The sequence below is a fragment of the Phacochoerus africanus genome, chromosome 13, assembly GCF_016906955.1.
Source record: "Phacochoerus africanus isolate WHEZ1 chromosome 13, ROS_Pafr_v1, whole genome shotgun sequence".
In the NCBI taxonomy this organism is placed as follows: domain Eukaryota; kingdom Metazoa; phylum Chordata; class Mammalia; order Artiodactyla; family Suidae; genus Phacochoerus; species Phacochoerus africanus.
The window spans coordinates 19,090,587-19,110,662 of NC_062556.1; the positions used below are offsets into that span (position 1 = coordinate 19,090,587).

A 20,076-nucleotide genomic window follows, 5' to 3' on the forward strand; every position below is an offset into this window, starting at 1 on the left:
TTCTTTGACCGCCGTGAACAAGAACCCAGATTCCTGTACCATCTTTCCAGCATCAATTTAGTTGATCTGGAGAACCTGTACCAAGTTTGGGTTTGCAATTCGGAACCGTGAAAATGACACCGTGGCAGAATAGAAACCTGCACCTGGAATCTCCCATGTTGGCTAAATGTGAAGCCAGGCTCCTTGTGAATAACTGTGTGTGTGGCTCAGACTCAGTTCTCACTGCCTCTTAGTGAATCTCATCTATGTTTTCTCTTTCTCTTCCTTCCAGGTCAGTGGTGCTTCCTGCAGAGAAGGCATTAAAATGTCTCAGGTCCGAGTACATGACTTCTTTCAGGTAACAGCAAACATGAACCACTGTTCAACATAAACTCTACTTGCATTAGATTTGGTTGCTGAATTACCAGCATCATCATGGATTTGCTTTCAACAGCAGATTTGCGTGATATCCAGTGGGTACGTAAATCCATTTCGGTGAACACCCACTAAGCACCTTCACTGAGCTCACTGTTCTGACAGGCACTGCAGAAAATACAGTCTCTTCAGGCAATAGAATCTAGTTTATTTAAGCCTGTCATGTTGTTATAATTTAGATATATTACCTGTAGTTTACTCAGTTTATTTTGTGTTTCTCTATCTCTGAAAACAGAGCAGTAAGTGGTGCAGTGGCTGCTTAGTTTATTTTTTTATTCACCCTAATCTGTGTGAGAGTTTGTAAATTCACCAGTTCACATGCTAATTTGTTATGGATCTGCATTATTTAATTAAAATAAACCTGAAAATAGTAATATTAATATTATCAATATAACCGATAATGATTAATAATGTTGACTAAACATTATTATGACCTTATATATTTTGTAAATTAAATATCTCTGTAAACAGTGGAACCCTAAAAAAAAAAATCCCAAGTACTCTGGGTCAGATTGTTGAAATTTGAGAGGAATGAATAAGCCTGGGTTATCTGCACTAACCTTTTAAAAAATCAAGGTACTTGGAGGAGAGACAAAATTATAATGTGCTTGAAGCAAATTATTAGATTAATCCTGGTTGATGCAATGATTGTCCTCGCTTGTGAAGCCACCTGTCTCCATTTGAAGATGTTGACATCAAAAGTGAAACAGCATATGCTGAGTGCCCACAACGCTCCAGGCAGTGAAGAGGAAACCAAAATGAAAGGGCCTACTTCAGTGAGCTGATAATTACAGGGGAAGTAATGGGGAGGGCATTTTAGGGGAGAAATAAATAGAAATAACAAGATAATATTGAGCAAGAAGAAATTTGGGGATGAGCTCAGGAAAATAATTCCTATCCAACTTCTCAGTATAATCACAGGAGCTATTACGCTGTAGAATGTGGTTGGGGCTGTTAGTATTGGCCACAGTAATCACTATTCCTTGGGCAGTGTAGAGTGCGGTTCTGTGTGGTAGGCAGATGGAACAGATAGACTTAAGAGCTCTATCTCTTCGATTCCACGAGGCTGTGCGTAATACGAATTCCAAGAACAGAAGTTCTAAACTGCTTCATCATCAAAGAAAGTGCTGCCTGACCACATCCATGTAGGTGTGTCTTCTTTGCAACTCTACTCCTTTAATTAAAGAAGATGATTCTTAATATAAATGACTCAGTTGAAAAAACCCTAGAACCAAGAAGGTCCTGTTTATTGTTTGTTAGTTGGGAGCATGTGTATCTGTCTTCCTGTTTCCTTTCCTCTTCAAGAAGTGTTCCCGTTGTGGCTCAGTGGAGATGAAACTGACTAGTATCCATGAGGATGTGGGTTCGATCCTTGGCCTCGCTCAGTGGGTTAAGGATCTGGCATTGCCATGAGCTGTGGTGTAGATCACAGACGAGGCTTGGATCCTGCATTGCTGTGGCTGTGATGTAGGCCAGCAGCTGCAGCTCCAATTCAACCCCTAGCCTAGGAACCCCCATATGCCACAGGTGAGGCCCTGAAAAGCAAAAAAAAAAGTAATTCACAAGATAAGTTTATCCTTTATTGTGTGTGATTATTTGTTTATCTTGTAACTGTGTGCAAAAAAAATCAGGTAAAGGATAAAGAATGGAATTTAGGAGTTCTAGTCGTGACGCAGCAGAAACGAATCCACCTGGTAACCATGAAATTTCAGGTTTGATCCTTGGCCTCGCTCACTGGGTTGAGGATCCGGTGTTGCCATGAGTTGTGATGTAGGTCACAGATGCAGCTCGGATCTGATGTGGCTGTGGCTGTGGCTGTGGCTATGGCTATGGTGCAGGCAGGCAGCTGTAGCTCTGATTTGACCCCTAGCCTGGGAACTTCCACATGCTGCAAATGTGGCCATAAAAAGCAAAAAAAAAAAAAGAAGAAGAAGAAGAAAGAAGAAACTTTAGTAGAAAAATTAAAGAAATTTAGATTATTTAGTAATCTAGTTTAATTGACTTTTTAATTAAAGTAATTGTAGATTCACATGCCATTATAACAAGTAATACAGAAAGTACCTTCTATCAAGTTTCCCTCAATGGACACACTTTGCAAAAGTTTATGTTATTTATTTATTTATTTATTTATTTATTTATTTATTTTGTCTTTTTATGGCCGCACTCGTGGCACATGGAGGTTCCCAGGCCAGGGGCTGAAACAGAGCTGTAGCTGCCGGCCTACACCACAGCCACAGCAACACCAGATCCGAGCCACATCTGTGACCTACACCACAGCTCTCGGCAATGCTGGATCCTTAACCCACTGAGTGAGGCCAGGGATCAAACCGCGACCTCATGGATGCTAGTCAGATTCATTTCCACTGAGCCACGATGGGAACTTCTGCAAAAGTTTAGTTTAGTATCACAACCAGTCCACTGATCTTATTCATTTTCCCCAGATTAGCATGTACACTTTTGTGTGTACTTCATTCTATGCAGTTTTATCACATATGTAGATTCATGTATCTGTCACTACAGTCAACACACAGAACATTCCATCACCACAAGGATCTTTTGTAACATCCACCTCTTCCATCCCCCCATTCTTTTTTTTGTTGTTGTTGTTGTCTTTTTGTCTTTTTGTCCTTTTTAGGGCCATACCTGTGGCATATGAAGGTTCCCAGGCTAGGGGTCGAATTAGAGCTACAGCTGCCAGCCTATGCCGAAGCCACAGCAACGCCAGATCCAAGCCACGTCTGCAGCCTACACCACAGCTGACGGCAATGCCAGATCCCCAACCCACTGAGCAAGGCCAGGGATTGAACCCGCAACTTCCTAGTTGGATTTGTTTCTGCTGCATCACGATGGGAACTCCCCATCCCCTCATTCTTAACTCCTAGAGCACTAATTTGTTCTCCATTTCTATAATTTTGTCATTTCAAAAATATTGCCTAAAGGAATCATATAGTATATACCTTTTGAGATTGGCTTATCTTATGCAGCACAATTCCCTGGAGATTCATCCAAGTTACTACGTGTATCAATAGCTCATTCCTTTTTATTGCTAAGTAGTATATCATGGTATGTGTGAATCACAGTTTGTTTAACCACTCACCTGTTAAAGGACATCTGGGCCATTTCCAGTTTTTCGGGGTTTTTTTGTTTTTGTCTTTTTGCCGTTTCTAGGGCTGCACTCAAAGCATATGGAGGTTCCCAGGCTAGGGGTCTAATCGGAGCTGTAACTGCCTATACCACAGCCACAGCAACTCGGGATCCAAGCCACGTCTGAGACCTACACCACAGCTCACAGCAAGGCCGGATCCTTAACCCACTGAGCAAGGCCAGGGATCGAACCCGCAACCTCATTGTTCCTAGTTGGATTCGTTAACCACTGAGCCACAATGGGAACTCCCGTTTCCAGTTTTTAACTATTACAGAACATTGCTATAAACATTCATGTACAGCTGTTCATTTCATTTGCCCCAGAGCACAATGCTAGACCATATGGTTATTGCACATCTAGACTTGATAAGAAAATGCCAAATTGTTTTCAGAGGGCTGTACTATTTTACATTCCCACCAGCAATGTAGGAGCTATCCTCAGTTTCTCTGCATCCTTGCCAACATCTGGTGTAGTCACCATTTTTAACTTTAGGCATTCTAACAGGTGTACCGCGACACCTCGTCATGGTCTTAATTTGAATTTCCTGAATGGCAAATGATGATGAATATCTTTTCATGTATACTTATTTGCCAACTGTATGACCTCTTCAGTAAACTATTTCTTCATGGCTTTTATCAATTTTCATTTGTTTGTTTTTTAATGTTGAGCTTTAGGAGTTCTTCATATTTCGGGAGTTCCCACTGTGGCTCAGCGGTTAACACACCTGACTAGTATCTACAGGTTCCATCCCTGACCTCGCTCAGTGGGCTAAAGATCCGGTGTTGTTGTGAGCTGTGGTGTAGGTTGCAGACGAAACTCGGATCCCGAGTTGCTGTGGCTGTGGGGTAGGCTGGCAGCTACAGCTCCAATTCGACCCCTAGCCTGGGAACCTCCATATGCCGTGGGTGGGGCCCAAAAAGACAATAAAAAAAGAGTTCTTCATATTTCTAGAAGCCAACTCTGAGATATGTTGCTTGCAAATGTCTTCTAGGCTGTAATTTATCTTTTCACTGTCTTAACTTAGGCTTTTGCAAAGCAAATGCTTTAATTTTGATAAGGCCCAATTTAGCAGTTTTTCTCTCATTTTCTTTTAGCGTCAAGACTAACAACTTCTTGCCTGGCCCAAGATCCCAAAGATTTTCCCCTGATGTTTTTGTTTAAGTTTTATAGTTTTATGTTTTACATTTAAGTATTTTGAGTTTATTTTTTGTATAAAGTGTGAGATTTAGGTTGACTTTGTTTTTTGGTTTTCTTTGTTTTTGCCTATGAGTGTTCAATCTCTCCTGCACCATTTGTTGAAAAGTTTAAAACTCCTCTATTTGACTGCTTTTTTAAGCAGTTTCTATCAAAATTGTTGCTGTGTCAAAAATCAGTAGACTGTGCTTGCATCCATCTCTGGGTTCTGTCTTCTCCCTCATTGATCTATGAACCTGTCCCTCCCTCTTTTTTTTTTTTTTCCTTTTTTCAGGGCCACAGCATATGGAAGTTCCCAGGCTAGGGGTCGAATCAGAACTGTAGCCGCCGGCCTACACCACAGCCACAGCAACACGGGATCCGAGACAGCAACACAGGATCCGAGCCACGTCTGCGACCTACATCACAGCTCACAGCCACGCCGGATCCTTAAGCCACTGAGTGAGGCCAGGGATCAAATCCGAGTCCTCATGGATTGTAGTCGGGTTCGTTACCGCCGGGCCACGGCAGGAACTCCTGAACCTGTCCCTCTTAAAATATGCCACTGTAGCTATATAGTGAGACTTTACTTTGAGTAGAGTGATTCCTCCCACCTTACTCTTCTCTGTCAGAATTGTTTATTCTAGAGCCTGTTTCTTTCCATATAAATTTTAGAATATGACTGTTGATGTTTGAAAAAAATTCTTTCCTTGGGTTTTTGATAGGAATTGCATTAAAATTGACAGATCTTTTTAGGGATAATTGTCATCTTTATTAAATCTTCTCATCCACTGTCATGGTCTGTCTCTTGTTTACTTAGATATCTTTGATTTTTTCATCAACACCTTGTAATATTCAGCATACACATCCTGTATTTTTTCTGTTAAGCATGTACCTACATCATTTCACTTTCTTTTGAGTGATTTTGAATGTTTTTGTTTTTTGGGTTTTTTTTTTTTTTGTCTTTTTAGGGCCACGCATGCAACACATGGAAGTTCCCAGGCTAGGAGTTGAATCGCAGCTGTAGCTGCCAGCCTACACCACAGCCACAGCAACTTGGGATCTGAGCTGTGTCTGTGACCTACACCTTAGCTCATGGCAATGCTGGATCCTTAACCCACTGAGCAAGGCCAGGGATCAAACCCACATCCTCATGGATACTAATCGGGTTTGTTACCACTGAGTCATGACGGGAACCCCTGGTATTGTATTTTTAATTTCAGTTTCTACATGTTCATTGTTAGTATATAAAAATACAGTTTAATTTTTTTATGTATACGTATATCCTAAGACCTTACTGAACTCACTTATTAACTCTGGAATTCTTTTTTCTGGTAGATTCCTCGTGATTTTTTCTTTTTTTATGACAACAAATAAGGCATCTGCAAACGGTTTGTTTTATTTTTAACTTTTTAAATTTCCTTCTCTTGCTTTATTGCAGTGGCTAGAAATACTAGAACTATGTTTAATAAGAAGTGGTGAAAGTAGACATCCTTGCCATTTTTCCAGTCTTGGGGGAAAACATTCAGTCCTTCACTACACAGTTTGACATGAGTTGAGGTTTTTATAGATGCTCTTTAACAAGCTGAGTTTATTCCCTTTATCTCCACTTGCTGAGAGTCTTTTTTTTTTTTCAGCATTAATAGCTTTTGTATTTTATTAGTTGATTTTTCTGTATAAGGTCATATAATCAGACAATTTAGTTTTTAGCCTGCTGATGTACCAGTGATTGATTCTGAATTATTATTATTATTATTATTTGTCTCTTTGCCTTTTCTAGGGCCGCTCCTACGGCATATGGAGGTTCCCAGGCTAGGGGTCGAATCGGAGCTGTAGCCACCGGCCTACACCAGCGCCACAGCAACGCGGGATCCGAGCCTCGTCTGCGACCTACACCACAGCTCACAGCAATGCCAGATCCTTAACCCACTGAGCAAGGGGGGCAGGGGTCGAACCCACAGCCTCATGGTTCCTAGTCGGATTCGTTAACCACTGCACCACGATGGGAACTCCTGATTGATTCTGAATGTTGAACCAACCTTCTTTTCTTGGAATAAGTCCCAATTGATCATGGTGTATAATTTTTTTATCCACTATTGGATTCAGTTTGCTTATACTTTGTTAAGGATTTTATGTCTGTTTTTATGAGAGATATTGATTTGTCCATTTCTTTTTTTCTCTCTTTTTAAAAATAAATTTTATTAGAGAATAATTAATTTACAAAGTTGTGTTAGTTTCTGGTGTACAGCAAAGTGAATTTATGCATGTACCTATACCCATTCTTTCTCAGATTACTTTCCCATATTGGTTATTACAGAGTATTTAGTAGATTATCTTGTGCTGTACAGTAGGTCCTCATTACCTATCTGTTTAGTATATAGTCGTATGTGTATGTCAATCCCAACCCCTCCCTAATTTATCCTCCCCCCCCCCAACACGTTCCCCCTTTGGTAACCATGAGTATGGTTTAAAAAATCTAATGAGTCTATTTCTGTTCTTGAAGTTCTTTTGTGTCATTTTTATTAGTTTCCACATATTAGTCATCTCCTATGATATTTGTATTTCTCTGTCTGACTTACTTCACTTAGCATGGTAATTTCAGGTCCATTTGTGTTGCTGCAAATGGCAGTATTTCCTTCATGTTGAGTAGTATTCCATTCTATAAATGGAATACCTTCTTTATTCAGTCCTCTGTTGGGGGGACACCTTCTTTATTCAGTCCTCTGTTGGGGGGACATTTGTGTCGTTTCCATGTGTTGGCTATTAGAAACAGAACTGTGATGGAGTTCCCGTCGTGGCTCAGTGGTTAACGAATCCGACTAGGAACCATCAAGTTGTGGGTTCGATCCCTGCCCTTGCTCAGTGGATGAAGGATCCGCGTTGTCGTGAGGGGTGGTGTAGATTGCAGAGGCGGCTCGGATCCCGTGTTGCTGTGGCTCTGGTGTAGGCCAGTGGCTGCAGCTCCGATTCGACCCCTAGCCTGAGAACCTCCATATGACATGGGTGCGGCCCTAGAAAAGGCAAAAAGACAAAAAAGGAAAAAAAAAGAAAAAGAAAGAAATAGAACTGTGATGAATATTTGAGGTGCATGTATTTTTTCAAATTATGGTTTTCTCTCTTTGTTTTTTAACTACTACCTTTGTCAAGTTTTAGTATTGAGGTAATACTGGTCTTATAAAATGTTGAGGAGTATTCACAGTTCTATTTTCTGAAAGATTATAAAAATTGATGTTAATTTTTCTTTAGAAGTTTGTTAGAATCTCCTGTGAAATGATCTGAGCCTGGAGAATTATTTTTTAGGAGCTTTTAAATTATGAACTCAGTTTTTCTAATGGTCATAGCACTTTGGATTATTTATTTCACCTTGGTTGAGATTTGGTAGTTTGTGGTTTTCAAGAAATTGTTCCTTTTTTTCTTTTTTTCTTTTTTCTTTTTTGTCTTTTTGTCTTTTTGTTGTTGTTGTTGTTGTTGCTATTTCTTGGGCCGCTCCCGCGGCATATGGAGGTTCCCAGGCTAGGGGTTGAATCGGAGCTGTAGCCACCGGCCTACGCCAGAGCCACAGCAACTCGGGATCCGAGCCGCGTCTGCAACCTACACCACAGCTCACGGCAACGCCAGATCGTTAACCCACTGAGCAAGGGCAGGGACCGAACCCGCAACCTCATGGTTCCTAGTCGGATTCGTTAACCACTGCGCCACGACGGGAACTCCTGTTCCATTTTTTAAGTGGTCAAATTTATAAGCATAAAGTTGTTGATAGTATTCTTTTTTTCTGACCCTGAGCATGAAGAAGTTCCCAGGCCAGGGATCAAACCTGTGCCACAGCAGTGACAATGCTGGATCTTTAACCACTAGGCCAGAATGGAACTCCTATAATATTCTTTTACTAACTTTTTAATAGCCGTAAGATCTGTAGCTATTTTAGTAGCTAAGATCTGTATGTAGGAGTTCTCGTCGTGGCTCAGTGGTTAACGAATCTGACTAGGAACCATGAGGTTGCGGGTTCGATCCCTGCCCTTGCTCAGTGGGTTGAGGATCCGGCATTGCCATGAGCTGTGGTGTAGGTCACAGATGCAGCTTGGATCCCGTGCTGCTGTGGCTCTGGTGGAGGCCGGCGGCTACGGCTCCGATTGGACCCCTAGCCTGGGAACCTCCATATGCCGCATCAGCGGCCCAAGAAATGGCAAAAAGACCAAAAAAAAAAAAAAAAGATCCGTATGTATATCTCCTATTTTATTTCTGATTTTGGTCAGTGTTGCTGGAGAAGTATCAATTTTATTGATTCTATTGATTTTTTCCAAAGACTCAGCCTTTGGTTTTATTGATTTTCCTTATTGTTTTCTATTCCATCGACCTCTGCTCTTGTCTTATTAGTTCATTTCTTCTGCTTTCTTGGGTTTATTTTATCTTCTTTACCTAGTTTGCAGAGGGAAAAACTTAAATTATTTCTTTGAGGTCTTTTCTCATTTCCATTTAAGCATTCAGTGCTATAAATTTCCTTCTCAGTGCCACTTTAGCTGCATTGCAGATATATTGCTATTTTGTATTTTTATTTCACTCAGTTCTGTATATTTTTTCTCCTTTGAAAATTTATCTTTGGCCTATTGACTGTTTAGAAGTGCATCATTTAATTTTCATGAATTTAGGGATTTTCCTTTTGTTTTTCTGCTACTAATTTTTAGTTTGATTCTATTATGGTCAGAGAATATAAACTGTATGGTTTCAGTTCTTTTAAATTTGTTGGAGTTCCCGTCGTGGCGCAGTGGTTAACGAATCCGACTAGGAACCATGAGGTTGCAGGTTCCATCCCCAGCCTTGCTCAGTGGGTTAAGGATCCAGCGTTGCCGAGAGCTGTGGTGTAAGTTGAAGACATGGCTCAGATCCCTCGTTGCTGTAGCTGTGGCGTAGGTTGGTGGCTACAGCTCCAATTGGACCCCTAGCCTGGGAACCTCCACATGCCGCAGGAGAGGCCCTAGAAAAGGCAAAAAGGCAAAATAATAATAATAATAATAATTTTAAAAAGTAAATTTGTTGCAGTATTATTATTATTGACTCATATATGTTCTATCTTGGGAATGGTCTGTGTTACCTGAGGGGTTGGGGAGAACCGTGTATTCTGCTGTTGTTGTTTTTGCCATTTTCTTTTTCCGGCTGCATCTGTGACATATGGAAATTCCCAGCTATGAGCTGAATCAGAGCTGCCACTGAGGCCTATGCCACAGCCATGGCAACACCCGATCTGGGCTGCATCTGTGACATACCCCATGGCTTGGGGCAATGCCAGATCTTTAACCCACTGAGCAAGGCCAGGGATTGAGCCCACATCCTCACCGAGACTGTGTTGGGTCCTTAATCTACTGAGCCACAGTGGGAACTCCTCTGTTGTTGTTTAGTGAAATATTCCATACATGTCAATTAGATACTATTGTTTGACTGAGTTTTCGTATCTTCTACGTTTTTGCCGACTTTCAGTATACTATTTCTGTCAGTTTCTGAGAGGGGGTAATACAGCATTTTGAATTAAAAAACCTAAGCCGGTTGTTAATTTGGTCACATGGTATTTTATAAATCTAATAAGCATAGTACTTTGAGAAAAATATTTAGTATTTATGATAAAGAAACATTAATAACCACTAAAATAGTCTCCACTTTTTCCCCCAATTTTAAAGAAATCAAAAAGTGAATGGAATCAAAACCTACAAACTGTTTTCCAACCTAAAAAAGACTTATTTCTTCATTAAATCTTAGACTAAAGAGACTATTCATATTTTGCTAAATATTCAACAGTCAAACCTGACAATCAAATATTTCTCCTTACCTGAATTCACTTTTTAAAAATCCATGCTGGGAGTTCCTGTTGTGGCTTAGAGGTAACAAACCGGGCTAGTATCCATGAGGATGTAGGTTCGATCCCTAGCCTCGCTCACTGGGTTAAATTATCCCTCGCTGCTCTGAGCTGTGGTGCCGCTCAGATCCCAAGCTGCTATGGCTGTGGCATAGGCCAGTGGCTACAGCTCTGATCAGACCCCGAGCCTGGGAACTTCCATATGCTGTGGGTGTGGCCCTGAAAAGACCAAAAAAAAAAAAAAAAAAATCCGTGTTATTGTTTTCTACTATTTCTAAAAGATTTCTATACTGTGGTAAGGATTAGTTTTGACTTATGTGAATTCTGAATAATTCAAAATCTCCACAGTTGCGTGCCTCTCATAAAATGTGGGTACTGTGTATTAAAAAAATCTAGTTATGTGAAAAGAGTATTGCTTTAGAATTAAAAGAAACTGAGTTTATGGAAAAACACTCAGATGGTAAAAGAATCAGTTCTGAGGGGAAAAAAGGAAATTCCTCATAGATTCATCATAGTACATTTGCATAATAAGAGAAATGAGAAAAAAAATTGTAAGCAACCTGAAAGAAATATATGTTATTATGAAGAAATGAAATTTAAATTCACTTCACATGACTCGGCAACAATAGGCGCCAATTACCAATGGTGTGTTATCTTCAAAGTATTAAGAGTAAAATAAATGCCAACCTACAATTTTATATTAATCTAAACTGTCCTTTAAACGTAAGGACAAAATGAAGAACTTTTGAAATTGATAAAATCTGAGCTTACACTCAGAGGTTAGTACTGAGTGCTTAACTATGGGATGCAATTATGTTGGAATGAAATTGGACTCAAAGTGAATATAGGATTACAGGAAGCAAAGAAATTGGAGAGCTTGTTGGTATATCCAAAGAATTATTAACTACAAAAAGGGAACAATTTTCACGTGTTTAAAGGGAATACAGAACCACAAAAAAGATCACAGGATGGAAGATTGGCAAGCAGGGAGAAAACTGGAATTAAAGCATAAGAATGGTACATAATTCAGTATAAGGATCAAGATATCATTAACATTTCAGTTACCACTTGTTATGTAGCAGAATACCCAACGTATTTGACGCTTAAAGCAACAATCATTTTATTTGCTCATAATTCTGGGGGTAAATGGGTTTTTTCACTCACTTGTCTAGTACCTGTACTACTATAGCTCAAACTTCTGGTGCTGGCTAGAACACTCAAGGTTATATGTTGGAACCTTCTTGCCCTTAACTCAGTTCTCTTCCATGTAGTCTCAAGGCTAACCCCTCTCCATGTGGCTTTCCAGCAGGATATCCAGACTTCTTACATGTAAGTTCAGAGCACCCAAGAGTATAAAAGCAGAAGCTATCTGACCTTTAAAAATCTTAGCTCAAGACCTAACATAGGAGTTCTTATCATGGCGCAGTGGAAACAAATCCGACTAGGAACCTCGAGGTTGCGGTTCGATCCCTGGCCTTGCTCAGTGGGTTAAGGAACTGGTGTTGCCGTGAGCTGTGGTGTAGATCTGGCGTTGCTGTGGCTCTGGCATAGGCTGGCAGTAACAGCTCCGATTAGATCCCTAGCCAGAGAACCTCTATATGCCTCAGGTACAACCCTAAAAAGACAAAAGACAAAAAAAAAGACCTAACATAGCATCACTCTGCCACATCCCAATGGTTAAAGATAACCCCGCCCAAGAGCATGATACCCAGAGGCATTTTTCAGCTGATAATTGATATTTATCAAAAATATACCACAAATATACTCAGGGAAACATAAGCATTCTGTTTAGTCAGGAACATGATAAGGATGCCACAATTACCGATTCTATCCAACTCAGTTCTAGAGGTCTTAGCCAGAGCTAAAAGTAGGAAAAATAAATGAAATAGAAGGGAAAAAACATGATTTCCAGAGAATTGGATTGTCCAAACAACATTCAAGAGACTCTACAAACTATTCAAGCTTATAAAAGAGTCCAGCAAGGTGGTGTGTTACTAGAGCAAAATAAAAAATTCAGTGGCCTCCCAGTACACAAGCAACAACCAATTAAATGAAAAATTTTTTTCCATTTACAAAAGTAACCTAGGAATACAACTAACATGGAAGATAATGAAAATACTTATGAAAAATATTACAATGTATTGCTTAGTAACATAGAAGAACACCCAGGAGTTCCCTGGTGTCCTCGTGGTTAAAGATCTGGTGTTGCCACTGCTCTGGCTTGGGTCACTACTGTGGCTCAGGTCACTGCTGTGACATGGGTTTGGTCCCTGACCCAGGAACTTCCACACACCTATCTGAGGCCAAAAGAAAAAGACCTAAATAAATGGGGAGTTAGTCACAAAATCATTTGTTTGTATCAGTTTCCACTTGCCAACCCTGTACAAGAATTTCCTCATCCAGACCAACACTTGGTATCAGAAATCTTGCCAATCTGATGGGTCTGAAAAGATATACCCTTGTTTTAATTTGCATTGCCTTGATTACTGATCAGTTTGAACATCTTTTCGTACTCATATTCATACATTTTTTGAACATACTCTTTATATCATTCCCAGTTAGCTAATGGTTATTTGACTTTTCCTCCCCCCTTTATGACTCAGTGTCATAAAGAGGTCAGTTCTTCCCCCTAATCTACACATTCATGCTTTGTTCTGGGCTTTGACAGGCTGAGCATAAACTTCAAGCAAATAATAAAGGGTCAAGAACAGCTGACAATTTTTTTGATGGAAAACCATAAGAAAGAAGAAAAAGTGTATAGAAAGATATTACCTTTTCAGATATCAATACTTATTATAAAGCTATAGAACGTAAAACAATGTGGCATTGACAAAGGCAAAAAAAAAAAGAGAGAGAGAGGGAGACCAATTAACCAGGAAAAGAAGTCCAGAAAAGGAGCTTGGCAAGTGGACATTTAGAAGATAACGGGAATGTCATCGCAACTCTGTGTAGACAAGATTGCTATTCAATAAATGATGCAGAAACAGAATGTTATCATAGGGAAAAGGTTAGACCTTCATCTTGTACCATATGCATGCTCAATTCCAGATGAATTAAAGACTCAAATGTGAAAACTAACACTTTTATAGGAGATAATGTGGAATAATGTCTTTGTGACCACAGGGTAGAATGAATTCCCATACAAGACTCAAAAATCACAGGTCATAAAGGAAATACAATCAAATTTGAATATTTTCTAATTTAAAACCTCTTCGAAACAAAAGATTCTGAAAGATAAGCCAGTGCTTCAGAGAAGATACAACACATCTAACCATAATGCAATAGTCAAACTATATGAAAAACTTCTACAAAATGGGAGGAAAAGTCAAATAACCATTAGCTAACTGGGAATCATATAAAGAGTATGTTCAAAAAATGTATGAATATGAGTATGAAAAGATGTTCAAACTGATCAGTAATCAAGGCAATGCAAATTAAAACAAGGGTATATCTTTTCAGACCCATCAGATTGGCAAGATTTCTGATACCAAGTGTTGGTCTGGATGAGGAAATTCTTGTACAGCGTTGGCAAGTGGAAACTGACACAAACAAATGATTTGAGAAATAACTGGGCACTATCTGATAAAACAGAAGTTACACATGCTCTAAAATCCAGCAATTCTAATTTTCAGTGTATAACCTAGAGAAAATTTTGCACAGTACTTAGGAGATGTGTAAATGGGTTTTCATCACATCAGTGCTTGCAATAATGAAATACTGAAAATAACTTAAATGTTCATCAATTGGAAAATAGATCATTGTGATATGATCCATAGGAACCATATGAAATTGCTGCGATTCAACCATTTCGATATGGTTCAACTTAATAAATTTATAAAACTCCGTATTATATAGGAGCTGAGTGAGCTAGATCAAGATGATTCGCCATGGGTAAATCTCAAAAACAAAATATTAAGTGAAAAGGCCATGCTATAGGATGTATGATATAACTGCAAGCACATTCAAGTAAACATCAACTTCCTTAAGATAGAATATCTATTCGCAACAATAACTAGAAAGTTTTAAAAAAAATGAGGTCTTTCTGAAGATAACAAAAGAATTTGTTGACAATCATATGATTTTCTGTTCATACTGAAAGTAGCAGTTCCCCAAAAGGGAAACCACAGTGCTTTACATAGGAAAATAGACCCCGGGCAGCCCAAAATTTAAAATATCCACTCTACCATTATAGTTCCTTTGATTTCAGTTTATTTCTGATTTTCTTGGTGATCCATTACTGGCTGTTAATCCAAAGAGAAGACAGTAAATAATTTTATGCTGAAGGCAAAAGAAAAAAAAATCTCCAGAGCTAGAAAAAGAGAGATGGTATCAACTGAAAAATTTATTTCAACATTTTCCACTCCTTTCTAGGAAGACCTATGTACTTCCTAGAATACTAAATTGTTCTAAGTGAAAATTAAGATCGACAAACTTACTCTGTTGTTCCTCTTCTTTTCTTTGTTCATGTGGTTAGTGACCCATGCATGAAATTTTAAAAAGTTGTGCTCTAGTCCTTAGTGACGTTAAGGGAAAATACAATAGTGCCACCAATGTGAACGAATTTTATTTGTTTGCAAATCTAAAATCCATTATTTGTTCCCCATTATATATAACCCCCAAATCTAAACTGCTCAGCATAGAGTTCAAGGCCTTCTTGCTATGATTTCAATATCTCCTCTGGCATCAGTTAAAATAGGTTCAGCTACAATGTGCAGATGGTTTGTAAGAAGACAGAAGTTGGCAACTCTCCAGTTGTCAGACACCCAGTCTCCTTCTAATCTGTTGCTCTGCCGTCCTCCAAATGGGACGTCCATCTTGTAATCCAAGAGGCTGCCCTAGATCCTGCCATCACATCCACATGCCGGCCAATGAGAAGGAGGAAAAGTGGAAGAGAAGATACATCCTCCACCTCTAAGGACACGTTCTGGAAGTTGCACACACCATCTATGCTTACATCTCATTGTCCAGAGCTTAGCCATATGCTGCATCTAGCTTCAACACCAGCTGGTAAATGTAGCTTCTATTCTAGGTGCTTCACACCCATCTAAATGTGGGGGTGTCTATTACTGAGGAAGAAAAGAACGATGTTGTGGTAAAAACCAGTAGCTTCTGCCACACCGCCTTCCTCCCCCCTCGTCTCCTCCAAATGGGGGAATACTAACTTGACTCCCAAACATTGACTGGGTTGTGTTTAATCTTGGGCAGAACCCCTGCAGAGTAAAAGGTGTGAATGCATGGATGTAGCCCTTTCTTGGCTGTTGTGCTCCATTTCACCCTTCCATGCAGCTGAATCGGTAAACTGATAAAGACTCGGTCTAAGGAATGGCCAAGTGTCTTTGTCTCTGACCCCTCTCTCTTCACTTACAAGTGTGTGAACACTTTCATTGCTCCTATGGCAGCTGGTGGCTGGTGGCTTGCCTTGGGCATAGGAGGTGTGAATCGCAGACTTCATTTCACTTGACTAGAAAGTTAAGCCTTAAGGATTAGAGGCTTGAGATCTGGTAATATGTAAAATAAAATGGATACTTTGGTTTTAGTTTTAAAGAAAAACTACCTAGAATAGACATCAGAGCTTCAAAGAGATGCTTGGATTAAAGATGGTAGCGAGATTGCTCTACGTAACAGAAGCAACCAAAGGGGCTGAAGGCTGCGAGGTAAAAGAATCAGAAGGAACCACCTCCATCAGGATGGGAACAGAGACGAGAAGCCCCCACTGGGGTTTGCTGGCTGCGTGCAGTGGATATACCTCATCAACCTCCTCTTTTTTTTCTTTGAAATATTCAGAAAACTCTACATTGTTCACTAAGGGTTTGTATGAGTAGATTCTGAAAGAGAAGCAATGAGAGGTGACAGTTTGTATTCTGTCTCTTGCAAGTTCAGAAACCCAAGACTAACTTCAGGAAGAGAGAGACAGGAATATGGAAGAGAAAGCATGTGGGCCTATAAAACTAGGAAGTCAGGGATGGATTTGGATTTAGGTATAATCACTAATATTATTTTCTCTCTCACTTTCATCTCTCTTGTTTCTCCAACCCCAACCTTACCTCCCTCTCTTTCATTCTCTGTCTGCCTCTGCTTCCCTCTGTTTGTTGGTCTCTCTCTTTTGCTTTCCACTAAAAACAGGCTTCCTCTGTGCAGCTGGGAAGGCACTCGCTGGCAGCACCAGATTCAAATTGTGTGCTTTAAATATATGTGCAGGAGTTCCCCTCGTGGCTCAGTGATTAATGAATCCAACAAAGAACCATGAAGTTGCAGGTTCAGTCCCTGGCTTTGCTCAGGGGGTTAAGGATCTGGCGTTGCCATGAGCTGTGCAGATGCAGCTTGGATCTGGCATTGCTGTGGCTCCAATTAGACCCCTAGCCTGGGAACCTCCATATGCTGCGGGAGCAGCCCTAGAAAAGGCAAAAGGACAAAAAAAAAAGATAAAAGCAGAAAATAATAATAAAAATAAATAGGGAGGAAAAATAGACCACCAAAACTAATTCTTTGAAAAGAGCAATAAAACAGACAAACGTATGAGAATTCTAATTAAAAAAAAGTTGAGTGAGAGAATGAGTCAGATGTTAGATTTTAAACAGAACTTGACTTGAAGCCCAGTTCATCTTGAACAAGCTACTTAACCTCTTTAAGCTTTTGTTTCTCTTTCATAAAATGAGGACAACAGTACAGTACTTATTTCATAGGGTTGTTGTGAGGATTAAATTAGGTCACATGTGAGGGCTTAGCACAGTCCTTACACATAGTGTGCATACAGTAAATATCATCATTGTATTGTGATTAATTGTGCTACACTTGTAGGGACTCCATAAAGGTTAGTGCCTGTTCTCCTTGTTGCCACGGCTCCACATGTCGGATCATTTTCCATGTTCATGTTTTATCACTAACTTACATTTAAAGTCAAATCAGCTCAGAGCAAAGGAGATGTGCTGAGACAATAGTTAGACATCAATGTGGTGTCTAAAACAGTTTTGGCAAGAGCTTGCATGCTCTGTATGTGAACAGAAGTGAGCCCCACAGCTCAGCGGTATGGGCTTCCTGACATGATCGCCAAGAAACAAACCTCCAGCTGGGAAGTGTGGGGTCAGGCAACCATCGACCCGTATCCTCTGATGAGGGCTGCAAAGAGTAGCCCAGGCCTCAGAATAATTATCCTCAAGTCCCAAGCCCTGAATACAAAATAGAGAATCCAGTAGGCTTCCCAGGATTGTCTGTTTGGGGCAGGGATTCCTCTGAGTTTTAGGGAGGCGTGAGAGACATATCTGAGCCATGAGCTACTGTGAGTGGCCCCACTAGGGAAAAGAAAGAGAAAGAGGATTTGAAGTCCCAAGAACCGGGAAGACTGGTTAAACTAGGGCCTGTCATTCTGATGACAGTAGTAGGCGGAAGTGCTCATTCATAGATAAGAGGCAGCACTGCCCTGCCGTCAAAAGCAAGGGTTGGTAAAAGACAAAAAGGACACTGAAGTCCAGAGCAGAGCCAGGGAAGAGCTCCTTCTGAGGGAGAAGAGCAGGAAAAAGCTCTGTCAAATCCTGTGGAGAGAGATTGGAGTTAGAAGAGGGTTGAGGTGAGAAAAAAGTTTCAAAGGTTATGGAGCCCAGCCCCAGCATCCCAGCACAGACTCCTCATTTCTTGATGATGTATTTCCTGCTTGTTTTGCAGCCTTGCTGTAAACCACTGACTAATAACTGGTTCCGTATTTGCCTAAAGCTTTACTCTTCATTTCCTCCTTCTGTGTGGTGCTTGGAAATCCTCTAGGAATAGGATGGGTAGCTATTTGGGTGATGAGAATTGGATCAGTATTCAGGACATGGTCCGGGTAGGTTTAGGGAACAGAGCCAGAACTTTTCTACAGACCTCTCTCCTCATTTTATCGTTAGGAACCCTAAAGGTGGACCTACCCCGCACAGTACATGAGCAATTTTATTTCAGTGTACAAAAGCGTTAGGGGAGTTCCTGTCGTGGCTCAGTGGTTAACGAATCCAACTAGGAACCATGAGGTTGCGGGTTCGGTCCCTGGCCTTGCTCAGTGGGTTAAGGATCCGGCATTGCCATGAGCTGTGGTGTGGGTTGCAGATGCAGCTAGGATCCAACGTTGCTGTGGCTCTGGTGTAGGCTGGCGGCTACAGCTCCGATTGGACCCCTAGCCTGGGAACCTCCATATGCCACGGGAGCGGCCCTAGAAATGGCAAAAAGACCAAAAAAAAAAAAAAAGCATTAGGAAATGGGTGAAGGAGGTCCACTACACGGTGATGGATGGTAAGTAGAGTCTTAGTGGTGATTACTTGATAGAGGATACAGATTATATCAATAATTACACAGGAAAACACCTGAAACTTAAATAATGTAATCTACCAATTTTACTTCAATTTTTTTAAAAAAGCTCAAAAAAAAAAAGAGCTAGAAATTTTATTTTGTTCCACATTTCACTGTGATATATTTGGGATCATCAGTTCCGGCTTTACTATCAAGCTGTGGAACGTTTACACCAGGCCCTGCAAAAGGAGATGATGAATTGGTTTCCAGGTGTTCTCTAGGGACTTGGGTCTGTGGTGCCAAACGCTAGCTGGAACTAGCACATCAGATAGGACTCTCAGAAGGGGAGAGGATTAAATAGACACCGGTACTAAATAATGAAGTCTCCACAGAGTTTCTTCTGGACGGGGCCCGTAAACTCTCTCATTGACCCAAGTCTTGTATTTTCACCAGAGGGGATGGCATTCCTGACCCAAAGGAGACCTGAGATTCTGAATCTTGACTTGAGAAGACAGTCCCTGCCTCTCCTCCTGGTTGCAGACTTGCTATCCTGACTTCTCCAGACCCACATTGACTCAGGCTGGAGTGGTGACATCAGTTTGGAGTTCTTGCTGTTGCAGAGAACTTAGGGAGGCCTTGTCTGACCACTGGCCAGACCTCGGAACAGCCTGACCCCTAAAAGGCAATTTGAGTGAAGAGCCACTTGTTTAGGAAAAGCTGCAAAGACCACACCCACCTGAGAAGCTATAAGAATGCTCCCAGCTGAGGGCATGAGGACATCGCCTTGCTGAAGATGCTGAGGACAGAGTGGGGAGAAGATACCAAGGTATAATAGGGCCCTGCTGGGTTTGTGCTGGGGTCAGGGCCGAATCCCTGTGCTTCGAGGAGGTGAGTTCTGCTGACAATCATCAGGTGAAGAGGTCGCTCTATTGGTCTGAAAAACAAGCTTGCAGATAACTTGGCTCCGAGTTTCGCCACTTCCATGCTGGCTGCCAGGAGCAAGCTGTTCCTTCTTAGGAACTCTGACCCAGAGGTGGATGGAAAAAACCCTTGCTCTTAGTTTCTCTCACCACAGCTAAGTTAAATCCTGTGTGAAGACTCCACTGGTGTTACGAGAGAACAAGAGTGAAATGACCGCAGAGGTTATTATGTAATGCATTTGTTTAATCCCTCCCTTCTCTCTATCCCCGAACCACCTCTTACCACTTGCTTTGTCTCCCATCTGGACTCCTGTAGCACTAAGCAA

The 20,076-nt window shown here is 40.8% G+C and overlaps 1 long non-coding RNA gene across 2 annotated transcripts in view; it reads left to right on the top strand.

Annotated features, from left to right (window-relative positions):
* LOC125113568 (uncharacterized) overlaps positions 1–15,600 on the top strand; it is a 34,918-nt gene extending 19,318 nt beyond the window's left edge. For both annotated transcript variants that reach the window (XR_007131493.1, XR_007131492.1), the window contains exons 2-3: positions 272–337; positions 15,265–15,600. This is a non-coding gene — a long non-coding RNA (uncharacterized LOC125113568). The remainder of the gene's footprint in view (positions 1–271; positions 338–15,264) is intronic.
* Positions 15,601–20,076: the final 4,476 nt, after the last annotated feature.